The 13,720-nt window shown below is 40.8% G+C and overlaps 1 long non-coding RNA gene across 1 annotated transcript in view; it reads right to left on the minus strand.

The window, feature by feature from the left end:
- The window catches only part of LOC311595336, a 60,005-nt gene that overhangs the window by 31,166 nt on the left and 15,119 nt on the right, over positions 1–13,720 (minus strand). The window lies entirely within an intron of this gene.

The following is a 13,720-nucleotide window of genomic DNA, read 5'->3' on the forward strand; positions in this document are numbered from 1 at the left end:
TGCATTTCCAGTATGTGAATCTCTACATAATTACATTAGATGAGTAGACAGAGCCATGTCTGCCTTTTTGCCCTTTGGTCATCATTGTCACTTTAAGCTTTCAGCATTGCCAGCCTTTGCTCAGTCAAATAGGGACATGTGGAGTCCAAGAGCATATGTGGTAGAGTAGGTAGGTTGGAAGTGACAGACCATGAAAATGAGAGAGGTTGATGAAAACAAATTGAATTCATGATATGTCTTAATATATATAATTATAGATGTGTATATATGTGCAATCCCATGTGTATGTATTTCAATCATGTCTATTTACCTCCTACTAAATACCTCCAGCTCCTCTTAGACCCTCCTCATCACATCCCCCTCCCAAGTTCGTGTCAACTTTTTAATAGCCTACTAAGTCCAAAGAGAGCTACTCATATGTGCATAGATGTAAGGGCTATCCACTGCAGCATGGGAAAAACCTATCAAAGTCCACACTGGCACAAAAAAATTACTCTCCCTCCCCCTAAAAGCTGTAAAATGTTAATACCTCCTCATCTGTGAGTGGGGCCTTGTGAGGCCCTGTGTCTTGATCTTGTGTAGGTCTTGTGCAGGTAACTATAGCTGCTGCTAGTTTATGAGTGTATCAGCCCTGCAATGTGCAGAGGACACTGTCTTACAGCAGGTGTCCTCCAACCTGTGGCTTACACCCTTTCCAGTCCTTTTCTGTCGTGTTTCCCAAGCTTTCATAGGGAAGGGTGTGATGTAGACGTTACACTTTAGGCGGAGCCCTCTGCCATCAGTTGCCCCTGTACTTTGATCAGTAGTGAATCTCTGTATTGACTGATATATGATCTTCCTTGTTCACATTTCAAGGGTAGATGATGTTATTACTTTATTTCTCTCACATATGTGAGTAATAGGTATTCATTTTTGCACACAAATCTTCTAATGCTCACATGAGCTTGATCAAAATTGGAGAAACATTTACAGAACATTATCAAGTTCCTCCTGCCTGTACTGACCTCTACACAAAAGACTTATTCTTGTCCCACAGCTCTTAGATGAAGAGCAATGAGATGATCATTTTTAAGTCTAGAAATAGATTACAAACTCACCACTGAGAATGACAAGATTTCCCCTAATTTCTACTAGCAGTTTCCTGACCCAATGCACATCTGTGCAGATGGGAGTCCTCAATGGACATTGATTGCCAAGCTCTGGTTTGATGGAAAGTCTTTGAAGCAAGCATTTTATGCAGAGGCTCATCCAAAGATGATTTCCATATGGGAGCATGTTTCTTAGGTTTGATAACTGCCAGTCTGCTATGAGAAAGATTAAGAATTTGGGCATGTGGGATTCTGTGCTGTCCCTGGAAAATACCATGTTTGTTTATCAGAGTCTACTTTGAACCCAACAACACGAACTTGGTTTTTAACTATGAGAGGCAGGAATACCTAGTCACCATGACCTGTAAGTGGGGGTAAGAAAAATCACCAACAAGAAATACTTACAGGAAAAGATAATGATACCCTGACCTGTAGATCAGGTCTGCTATTTTCTTTTAATTTCTCATTTATTGAATTACTGGGTTTATATTAAATATAAAATCTCTTGGTGTTTGCTCATTATTTTCATCATTCAAAGTATCTCCTAAGCAGTCCCATTTTTAAAATCGAATGCTGGGAACTAACCAAAAACAGTTGAAGCCAAAGAAACCACTGGAAAGAGCATATGAGGGCATGGGCTTTGGTTATAATACAATGCTGGAAAACTGGACATTCCAGAAATGGGTGATTGAGTCCATTGCCTTCTGAGCCTGCAAATAGTTCCTAAATGCTGAAGGAGAAATCCAGCCTGTGTTTCTCTCAGGTCCTATCAGCTTCACAACCAAGTGATAAGAGAACGGGTAAGAGAGTCAAGAGCCAGGCAGGTGCTTTGTGAAAAGAGAGTAGAGGATCAATGAGAGGTGGGTTTCCTATCCTTCACCTACATCAATCTGAGAATTGTCTCATCAAAGTGAATTTGAACTTGGTCTATATCAGGGACCTAAGAATACAGCTTAACTTATGATTTGTTTCCAAGAAGTCCTATAGACCCTAAAAGAAATTCACTTAGCAGGCAGGATGAAAGTCAATAAGCCCCGTTATGGGAGCAACTTTGGTAGAGAAAATAGGAGACCATCAAGAGCAACAGATGGCCCTTTTGGGTTAGTGACTTTTTGTCACCCAAAGCAAGAGTAGTGATGGAACGTAAGGTAGAAAGGATTTATTTTGTCCAGCTTTAGGGATTTCAGGACATGCTTGGCTGGATCTATTACTTTGGGGCTTAAGATGAGATAGAAAGTACATTATGACAGCAAGCACACACTGGAGCAATAGGCGATTGCCTCAGATTGGCTGGAAAGCAGAGAGGCAAAGAAAGAGCCTCAAGATAAGGCAAGCTTCCAATGACCTATTTCCTCCAAGTAGACCTAATTCCCAAAAAGACCCATTCAGCTATGAATGCATCCAGGTACTAACCCCCTAAAGATTGTAGTACCTTCACCATCCAGTCAGTTAATAGTGCCACCATCTGGGGAACAGCTTTTAATGTGAGCCTTTCTAGGACACTTCTTTTCCAAATCACACAACACGTCATCCCTATCCCCAGAAGCTCATGTTTATATGATAATATATAATGCTTGGGGGTTTTCTCTAAGGGTACACTCTTAGTCTCAACAGTTCTGATGTTTCTCAAAAGTCCAAAATCAAAGTCTCCTCTGAGACTAAATTTAAACATATTATTCGCTTGAGTTACTATAAAATAAGGTAAATTCAAATATAAACAATTGTATGCAGTAAATATTATCATTCTAAAATGGAAAATGGGGCAAAGAAAAGTGGTGGGATTAAGACAAGACCAAAGCCCATGAAAGCAAATATTAAATCTTTTTTTTTTAATGTATTAATTTAATTATTTACTTTTTCTTCCCATTGCAGCTTCCCATCCCTCCTCCCCTACCCTCACCCTCACTCCCTCCCTCTCTCCTCAGATAAGGGTAGGACTCTCATGGATATCAACCCACCTTGGCATATCAAGTTGCAGTAGGACTAGGCTAATCTTATCCTATTGTGGCGAGATAGGGCAGCCCAGTTAGGAGAAAGGGATCGAAAGTCAGGCAACAGAGTCAGAGAGAGGCCCTGCTTCTGCTTTTAGGAGTCCCACATGAAGACCAAGCTACACAACTGTTACATATAGGTAGAGGGCCTAGTCATTCCCATGCATGTTCTTTGGTTGGTAGTTCAGTCTCTGTGGGCCCCTATGGATCCAGCTTAGTGGATTCTGTGGGGTTTATGTCTGGAATCAGGAGGCCTTGGTACTGTAATGTGAACTGCTAGCATCTTGCTGCCTGAAAATTACATAGCTTCTTCCTTAGACTGGCTCTCTTCTTCCTGCCTATGAGTTTCCTTAATAGGTGTTCCACATCCTCAGCAATCTCTAGTTCCTGTGTCCACTGTGGCTTATATTTTGCCCTCTTAGCTCTATACACCGACTTCTCTAGAAACAACACAGAGAATCTAAACTCCTATATATTGGCTGATTTCAGGATTTCCTTTCAAATCCCCAAGGAAGCATCTGTGACCCTGGAACTGTGGCACTCTGCGTGCTTGCAGCATCAGCATTGTGTGGACAATGGGAAGTTCTGCCTCCAGCTTGAACTTGGACCACAGTTGTGGTGACCCCTCTCTGGGTCTGAGTGCCTGAGTGCAGTGAAATGAACTCTGATGAAACAACATTCCAGTAAGCGAGTGCAATGAAATGCATTCTGATGAAACAACATTCCAGTAAGCCCCAAGAAGCAGGATGTCTTTTTTAAAAATCTTTCAAACAATTCTACACTTTCACGCAGAACCCTGTGGTGGATGCAGTCTTGGTAATTCCTGTGATACCTTCAAGACACCTTTCCTATTTTCCCAGTGCAGTGTACTTTTCCCCCCTCCTTTCTTTTCTTAACTTTTTCCCTGTGAAGGGGCAAATATTCTTCCTTTGAATTCAACCTCTGCCAAATTGCTCCCTCCAAACAAGCTTCAATTTCCAACAAGCCTTTCTGCTACGAATTCTACCATTGGCTTAACCTGTTCATGAATACAGGGAAACAGGAAATTATCCTGAAGGTGATCTTCAGAAAGGATGAGTTAAATAATCCCTTAGATTAGAAATGGAGGAGAAACAGGTGGACAGTGTTACCAGTTGAGAAGCAGTTTATGGAGAAGACCAGAGACGTGCTCTATTAGTGTGACACTCAGCCCATTCCAGGGCTTATCCATGGAAATACATGTTGGGAAGGATCCCTTCAAAGTGTTGTGGTTTTTTTACATATCCATGTTCTATGAAACATGGAGAAAGTCATAAAACTTTGATGCTCTATAACCATCTTAGTCATTCACTTATCAAATCAATTTATTCCACATCGACTATTTACCAGGCTCCATGCTAGGCACTGGAATCACGAGGCTCAACAAAAGAGATGAGTCCTGGCCAAAATAGTTTTTATCATTGGAACAAAAGTATCTTAGTCATCAGTAACCAATATTTAAAAGAATGGCTTGTGAGTTATTATTTCTGTTCAACTTGTAGTTAAATCTACATTCTTTCCTCCCAAGCTCTCTTTCTAGCCTAGACATAAACCTTCTATTTCAGAAATGTTAACTGCCATTGGGATTATCTCTCAGTCAATGTCACAGGAAGTTTGTCCTCAGCAAATCCTTATTGTTAATTGAAATGGAATGCTGGTGACCTTCCCAGGGTACTTCCTAAAGTTGTCAGAGGTATCAGTAATGGTGTCCAAAGAGAGGAATTTCTTAACTGGGGAAAGCAATCATGTCATTGAAAATTTATTAGCAGAAAAGAAAACTTAACAACATGAGACTTGTAAATAGCCTGCAAAAAAAATTTGGAGTCAGAGATCATAATAATTTCTGGATCATCTGCTTATCCTGACATCTGTGAAGAACTGGAGGACGAGAGGCACAATCAAAGCCCTAGAGTAGATGCCCAGTGAGAAGAACAAAAGTAAATAAGTGACTTTAGTGTAGCTAGTCATCATCACTCCAAGTCACTCACCTGACCCTCTACCATAAGAACTGACTTGGGGCTGCTGAGAAAAGATCCTTCTGTGCAACCTACATAGAAATTTGGAAGGACAAAAAAAATCACAGGGAGTGATACTTTACACCATTCCATGTCTCACAAGTTTTAGAGTAATTCCATATAGGCCCCTTAAGTCTAGAGTCTACATTGTATTGGGAAGGAAATTGCTAATTTTGGAGTCTAAGAGTGAACTTTTTAGATTGTCCAAAGAGATGCCACAACATTGAAGCAGAAAGAGAAAACAGACCTCAATGACCTCATTCACTAACATGATAGATCTCATAGGACTATAAATTGGCTTCTTTCAGTTTCAAAGTTTTCTATTAACCTCTCTAGTTATATAACTAGGTCACACCACATAAAGTTAGAATTATTTTTTGTAGTCAAAATGTTGGAATACCAGCAATTCTATATAGTTCAATCTAGTCAGTATCCTGAGAAGCAATCTCACAGTTGGGGTAGTACAATTTATCTAGAAAAAAAAATTATAGCTATAGGGGTCCGAATAGACAGATAGGGTGCTGATGATGCTTTGCAAGACGAGATAACCCCTTCTGATGGAAACAGAATATGCTACACTGATGTCTTCCTCCAGTGTGGTCTGTTGGGTATCACCCTCCATGGATAGATAGGAAGAAAAGGATAGAGAGGTAAAGGACAAGGAGGAGCAACGACAAGGAGGCAGAAAGAAAGAGAAAGGGGGGACAAGGATAAAAGAGAAGGGAGAGACAAGGAAAGGAAAGAGGAGAAAAAACAGGAATGGAAGAATGCTGTATCAATTTATAATGCTATCCATGATATTATTAGTGTCAATTAGTCATACTGGAGGATTTCATCATGACACTTTCACACACGTCTGTGATATATTTTATCATTTTCACAGGACTTTCTTGTTCCCTGCCTCTTTTTACAGTCCCTTCCCTCTTCTCAATTAGCTCTTTTTCCAGCTAAGTGCCTTACTAAAAAAAAAATTGATAAGTTTCATCAGAGATGTTCATGAGAGCTTAGGTAAAAAGCTTATTTAAAGGAACACAGGCATTTCCCAGTGGTTACATCACTGAAGAAAATGTCTCTCTGAAGAGTCATGGGGAGGGATAGAAGGACCTGGAGAGGACAAGAACGCCTCAAGAAAACTGACAGAGTCAACTTACCTTGGTCCATGGGGGCTTACAGAGATGGAAGCACCAGCAAAACAGCATGCACGGACTGGACCTAGGCCCTCTACACATACATAACTGATGGCAGCATCTTCACGTGGGTCCGCTAGTAAGTTGAGCTAGTGCTGTCTATGACATGGACTCTGTTGCCTGCTTTTGGATCCCTTCCCCCTAATGAGGCTGCCTTGCCTGGGTTCAATTGATGAGGATGAGCTCAGTCCTGATGCAAACTTGGTTTGCTGGGGTGGGTTGGGGGAGGTGGCTCCCCTTTTCTGAGGAGAAGGGTAAAGGATATAAGAGGAAAATGGTCAGACAGCAGGAGTGGGAGGAGAGGAAAAAGAGGGCTACAGTCAGGTTGTAAAACAAATATATAAATTTTAAAAAGAAAATATCTTTCATGGGGCTGGCAAGATAGCCCCATGATTAGAGCCCTGGCTGCTCTTCCAGGGGACTGAGGTTGGGTTCCCAGAACCCACATAGCAACTGCCAATCATCTGTAACTCTACTTCCAGGGGACCAGATGCTTTCTTCTGGCTCCCAGGGGCACCAAGCACACACAGTGGAGTTCAGACATTCATATAGGCAAAACACCCACATGCAGAAATGAAAATAAATCTAAATTTGAAAGAAAACGTCTCTCCCTCTCCCCTCAATCAATAACCTAATGAATCTTAAGGGAAGGTTGGAGTTGCATGACAAAGCGCCCAGCCTACCTAAGTCTTTTACTCAGGTAATTAGAGCTGCTTTGAGTTCAGTGAAGATTTTTAAGCATCCAATACTTGAATTCCTTTTGCTTACAGCAACACGATTTTGTTTTCTGTCTCAGCTAGCATGAAACTCCACATAGAAAATTGCTGGTGCATTTTGAAGGTCTCCATCTAAAACCTGCTTGTTTTAACTTCAAGGTATAAGTGGCTTCGGCGCCATGTTCATGCTCAATACAGGAAGAAGGGAAGAGGTTGCACCAAAAAAGTTTCCATCCATCCCTGTTGTCTTTCAGGAAAGCAAAGCCTAAAGCCTCCCTGCTCTTTGAAGAAATCTATTATGCCTTGCTGGCTGAAGCTATGCCACGTGGCCACTTACATGCAGAGCATGCTGAGGTGGTGCGCACTTCCTAGTGGCAACGCTGAGCTTCTCTGAATGTTCCACCTTTTGGCGACCAGCTCCTTGACATTTAGAAGCTGGGGGAGTTGAGGGAGCTGTGTCCCAGAGTTTGGCCACTCTCCGTGTTACTGCTGAAAACCATCTGCCTCCTGCTTCCAGCATCCCTGCATCTCTTTACAGGGAACCCTGCAGGTCTCCAGCGGTGCCCAGATCCCTCTTCTCTCTAACATTTACAGGGACAGAGCACCCTGATGGGCCAATTCAGAGATCTTGTTCTGTGAGTTATTCTTAAAGACACAGCCTATAGCCTGCTCCTGCAGGCCTCAGTGGTTTTGCAAACACTTAATTACATCTTTTAAATGTCTTTCTGTTTACAACAACTAGCATGGTTTCTGCTTCCTGAAACAGGGCTCTAGCTGACGCACAAGCCTCTGTTTTGCTACAGGTAGCGATGTGGAAAGCAAGCTCTGCGGGGACTCAAGTCTCTGCCCAGGCTTGTCAAGGAAAAAACTAACAAGAACTAATTTCCTCAGCTTCCCTGAGCCTGCCCAAGCGAACACATATTTACTTTCCAGGCACAGCTTTAGTCACCCAGATCTGAATCTATGTAAGTGTCCTTGCTTCTGACATTAGTCCTGTCCTGGACAAATGACACTAATTGTGCATCCTGAGGTTTAAGTAGCCTATTCACTTTAGTTTTCTTTCTATTGAACAATATGATTTCAGAAATCATAAACTGATGCATGAATGCATCTCAGAACATTCAGTTTCCAGGAATAATAATCATTTTTGGAATCTCTAATAGATTTCTAATGGCGTTTGCTAAAATCTAACATTTATTCAGTTTCCAACTCTAAGGTTGTAAGAAGCGTTCTTTTGAGCTGTTCGAATTTTTTTTTCATCGTGTTTTTAAACTGTTATTTTTGTTGTTTTGTTTTAACTAGAACTGACAAATACAATGGTAAATATGAGGGCAAAAATAACAATATAATGATTATGATGATAGCTAACATGTTATATATTGCCATGTTCCAGATGCTATTCTGCATTCTATATGCAAAATTGACATGAACAAACTCCAGAGCAGAGCTGGATGTGTAGCTCAAGAGTCAAGTACCCGCCTAGCATGGGCAAATCATCTGTTCAGTGCCGCAGACATTTAATGAGATACACAATACAATTATTGCAAGATAGCAGATAAGCACTTAAACATGGACAATGTGAAAACCCAATGGAGATGAATCATCTGGAAAACAGCAGGCACAGAACTGGAGGTCAGATACCTGGGTTAGGACTCCATGCACCTCATAGCTCCCACACACTTCTTACTGGAAATGTGGAATAAAATACCTTACACGCAGAAACAATGAAGTGTTGCATCTACCACTAGATCGGCACCATCTTGAAAACCAGATAGTTTAGTTTTACAATTAAGCTTAGTTGTTTAGGGGTTAAGATGTTTTTAGGTCTAGCCCAAGGGATATGTCCCATGAAAGTCTTCACTTACCAGGAAGGTGAGACAGAGGGGAGGACATCCTATTGGGACTCTAGATGAGAGAAGCATGGGAGAATGGGGAAATAGAAGGATCCAGAGGGTCCTAGAAACCTACAAGAAGAACATTATGATGGGCAGATCTGGGCCCAGGGGTCCTGCTCAAACTATAGTACCAGCCAAGGACAATACGTGCAGTAAACTTCAAACCCTTACACAGATCTAGCCTATGGACAGGACATTCTCCACAGTTGAGTGGAAAGTAGGGTCTAACTTTCACACAAACTCTGGTGCCCCATATTTGACCACATTCCCTGGATGAGGAGGCCTGGTAGCACTCAGAGGAAGGATAGCAGGCTACCAAGAAGAGACTTGATACCCTATAAGCATATACAGGGGGAGGAAGTCCCCCTCAGTCACAGTCATAGGGGAGAGGAGTAAGGGGAAAATGTGAAGAAGAGAGGAATGGGAAGATACAAAGGATGGGATAACAATTGAGATGTAATATGAATAAATCAATAAAATATATTTTTTAAATTTCCATTATAAGACTCTGTGGTGTGCATTCACTGAAACTCGTGAAAACCATTGTCCTGAAGACACTACATACAACAACAGATCCTCGAGCCATAACTAAAAAGCAACATTTCTTACTCCTTGTCCCTGCTACTGTGTGTCCACACACATAAGGATATCCACCATGAGAAACCATGCTCATGGTGGAGCCAGTTGACTCCCAAGTGTAACTGCCCACAAGTCCTTTTGTTTGTGTACAATGTTCTATTCAAACACACATCCTTGAGTGTCTGAAGATCTGTTTCTTTTTCTTTAAAAAAAAACAAAACAAAACAAAACAAAACAAAAAAACTCCCTTCTCACTCAGTACTTAATCTGACATTTTAGTGTCTAAGAGGTTAGTCTATCTAAACTGGCCTTACAATTATTCTCCTACTTGGAAAATGGTTCTCTCTCTCTCTCTCTCTCTCTCTCTCTCTCTCTCTCTCTCTCTCTCTCTCTCTCTCTCAATCTATGTGTGTGTGTGCGCGCACGCGCGCGTGTGTCTTCTCTCTTTCTCTCTGTCACCCTGTCTCTCTCTCTCTCCTCTTCTCTTCTCCAAGACAGATTCCTCCTCCTCCTGATCAAGATAACTCTCCATATGGCCAGCAGAACGTCTCAGAACAAGGTGCTTGTTTTTCACATCTTCTAAGAGCACAGGGTAATAACAGTGAAAGTTTCAATGAATGAAACTGAGTAGTAATGTTCACTCAACAGGATACATGATGGAGTAAATAGAATTTTCTTATACATCCATTTTAAGAATAAAATCATTATAATCCACTTTATTTAGTAGGACAAGCAACTCAGATTTTTACGTCAGAAGCAGCTGCCTAGTCCATCAACAATTTGTTAAGAAGTAGCTTCCCATCTCAGAATTAAATTTGCCAGTCCCTTTTCTTCTAAGAATAGCCCCAGGGACTATTCCTGCCAAGAGTACATGCACAGAAATGCCACTGGCCACTCCTAGACCACCATGGTAAGAAGCAAGGGAGGGTTTCAGCCTTGTCCTTTTCTTGTCCTCACCTGCAGGCAGAGCATTCATCCCAAGACTGTGAAGTCTGGAAATAGCAGAGCCATATGATGTAAGATCTTTGAAATACAACTTGGAAGAGAGTATCTTGCCAACCGGGAACAAACAATTATATTTTAAAAGAGCCAGAAATACTTTCTCGTGGTGTTAAGTCATGAATTTTTTATAGATTATTATTTTAACCACTATTAGTTAATACTTGTGTTGTTTATCTTGAATTTTTAATTTTTGCTTTGTGCTTAGCTTCTTGCAAAGTAAACATGCCTGCAAACAGACTTACTGCACAAGATAAATGAGCAATAAATGTGTTAGTTTTGTCAACTTAACATAAATTTATAATTACCAGGAAAGAGAGAATCTCAAGTGAACAATTTCCTCCATCAGATTGACCAATGTTTATGTCTGTGAGGCATTTTCTCAATTCTTGGTTGATATACTAGGGCCCTGGCATGGTGGGCGTTGCCATGTGTAGGCAGGTGACCCTGGCCTGTATACAAAAGGTAGCTGAAGTAAACTAGAGGAGACACATAAGTAAAGCCTCATTCCTCTATGGCTTTGGCTGTGGTTCCTGCCTCCAGGTTCCTGCTTGTGTCACTGCCCTGACTTCCCTCAGTAACAAACTATAACATGGAAATATAAGACAAATAGACCCTTTTCTTCCCAAGTTCCCTTTTAAATCATGGTTCACGACAGTAACAGAAAACAAACCAGGACAGTGCATTATGCAAATATAAAGTCCTTGGAGTTAGGAACTGTTTAATTTAAAGATCCATTCATCTAGAAGGCCAGCTGGAATGTGAGAGACAAGCTTATAAAGATTGTGGTATCAAAATAATAGTATCTACTTTGAACATCTCTGGCCTTTTGCTTCCTGTCCTTCTTCCATACCATGTGGCCTCTTTCTGCTGCTACTTTAAGATGCTGCCTTTGAAAAGGCATGGTGGCTGGTCCCTAAAGAAAATGTTTCCTCTTAAACTGTCTAAAAATCCCCCACTTAGTTCCAACAACAGACAAGTCAACTTGATTGACACTGTCTCAGAAATGTCTTTACCACTGGGTATCCAGATGTCCCCATCAAAATCTGAAATCAACCTCTTTTTCCTTCACCAACAAATTTTGACTTAAAAAAAAAAAAGGACTCAAAGAACACAAAAGTATAATCGCCATGACACAGTCAACATTACACCACAGCCTCTTATTTAATGATGTCGACCTGTCTTATACTAGTCTTGTCTCACACTCTCCCCTATGTTTTTACTGCTTCAGAAACATTCCCATAATAACAAGTGTAACATCCAATATGATTCACGTAGTATAAAGTACTCTGCTACACTGCACATTATTAAACAGTGTCTGAGTCTCTTCAGCTATCGGCAGTGCCTATTCTTTCTCGGTCAAAAGACAAGCTTTATTCATATTTTCAAATCCAGGCCAAATGTTGCCTCTTGTACAAAGCTGTGCAACAGCCACTCCTCATCCCCATAGTGACGGTTAGGACCCTTTGTTAACTGTAGCTGCAAAATTCTGTGATTCCTGTCTGCATAAGACTGGCATGTAAGGGAGAATAATTCGATTACCATTTTTCCAAGTCCTGGAGAGACCTTATCTCTTTATTCCTAGCACTAGACCTAGCACCTGACACTGAAATACTGAAACATATTTTTATTGAAACAAGACACTATGCTACAAAGGCATTAGCAAAAATCACAAGATGAAACACAAAAGCTTGGGGAATGCTTGCAAGGCAAGTGGATCAGCAAAAATCTCTTGAACAAACATTTGTTCAACTGGAAAAATTATTAATGACAATTATTCCAAGCTTCTGGAGATTTCCCTGCGTGCTTGCAATCATTTATTCGTTAAACTTTCTAAACGGCTTTAATAAGGACACATTTTGGGAAAATGGAGAACTGACATTTTAGACAGGTCTGTACCCACCCCACTCTGTATTGCAGAAGAGCTATTGCAGGTGAAGATGAAAGCTGGGAAAGTGGGAAATTCCTTCTCCATGAGCTCAGATCTTCACAAGACCTATTCACATGGAGCAGAAGCCATGCATGTACCCATTCAATGACTACACCGCAGGGAATTTTTCATAGGCCAGTTAACAGAGAGCAAGCATCATCCTTCCTACCCTCGTTTCCTGTTCGATACACATAAGTACTGCATGGATATAAGCACAAATTTCACACAATGAATAATTAACAATTGATTGAAAAGTATGAATTATACTAATCATTAAGCATTCCTTAAGAAGAGAGGCTTTACCACCTGTATTGTCCTTGGCTGGTGCCTTAGTTTGAGCGGGACCCCTGTGCCCAAATCTGCCTATCATAATGTTCTACTTGTAGGCTTCTAGGACCCTCTGGATCCTTCTACTTTGGACAATACAGGCGGTAAACCTTAAACCCCTACCTAGATCTAGCCAATGGACAGAACACTCTCCACAGAAGAGTGGAGAGTGGGATATTACTTTCTCACATACTCTGGTGCCTCACCTTTGACCATGTCCCCTGGAGGGGGTGACCTGGTGGCACTCAGAGGAAGGACAGCGGGTTACCAAGAAGAGACTTGATACCCTATGAGCATATACAGGGGGAGGTAATCCCCCTCAGGAACAGTCATAGGGGAGGGGAATAAGGGGAAAATGGGAGGGAGGGAAGAATGGGAGGATACAAGGGATGGGATAACCATTGAGATGTAACAAGAATAAATTAATAAAGGAGAGAGAAAAAACATTAAAAAAAAAGAGAGGCTTGTTGGTATATAATTTTTTAAAAATTGATGCAAAATGAGTTTAATTTTGGTGCATTGGTATAGAACTCAAATTTAAGATTATTCTTCACGCACATTATATCTATATTTCTTCTCTAATGTGAAGTATTATACCCATACAACTCAATTATAATACAAGGTTTACTTCCAGTACCTTGAAAGTGGTACTGCAGGCTGTTTAGGATAATTAAGTGATACAAGCCTATTTTTAGTTGATCAAATCATGGCCATGTCAATTACTAGTCTATTTTTATCACAAGTGTATACATCCTAGGTTTAACAGAGAGATATGATTTATAGATGTATAAGGTAAAATAGTTAGATAAGGTCTTCAAAAGCCTCAGAGACCTACAGAATATGGCATTTAAAGATTTTTTTATTACTTTAAAGATTCTTTGACAAGAAGACAGGTTAGCTCCTGGCAACACCCCACATACTTCAACAAAGATGATAAGCATCAAAGAATCTTCTTAGGGAGATGGCTTCAAATAC

This window comes from Acomys minous (assembly GCF_964271855.1).
Source record: "Acomys minous genome assembly, chromosome: 1".
NCBI lineage: Eukaryota > Metazoa > Chordata > Mammalia > Rodentia > Muridae > Acomys > Acomys minous.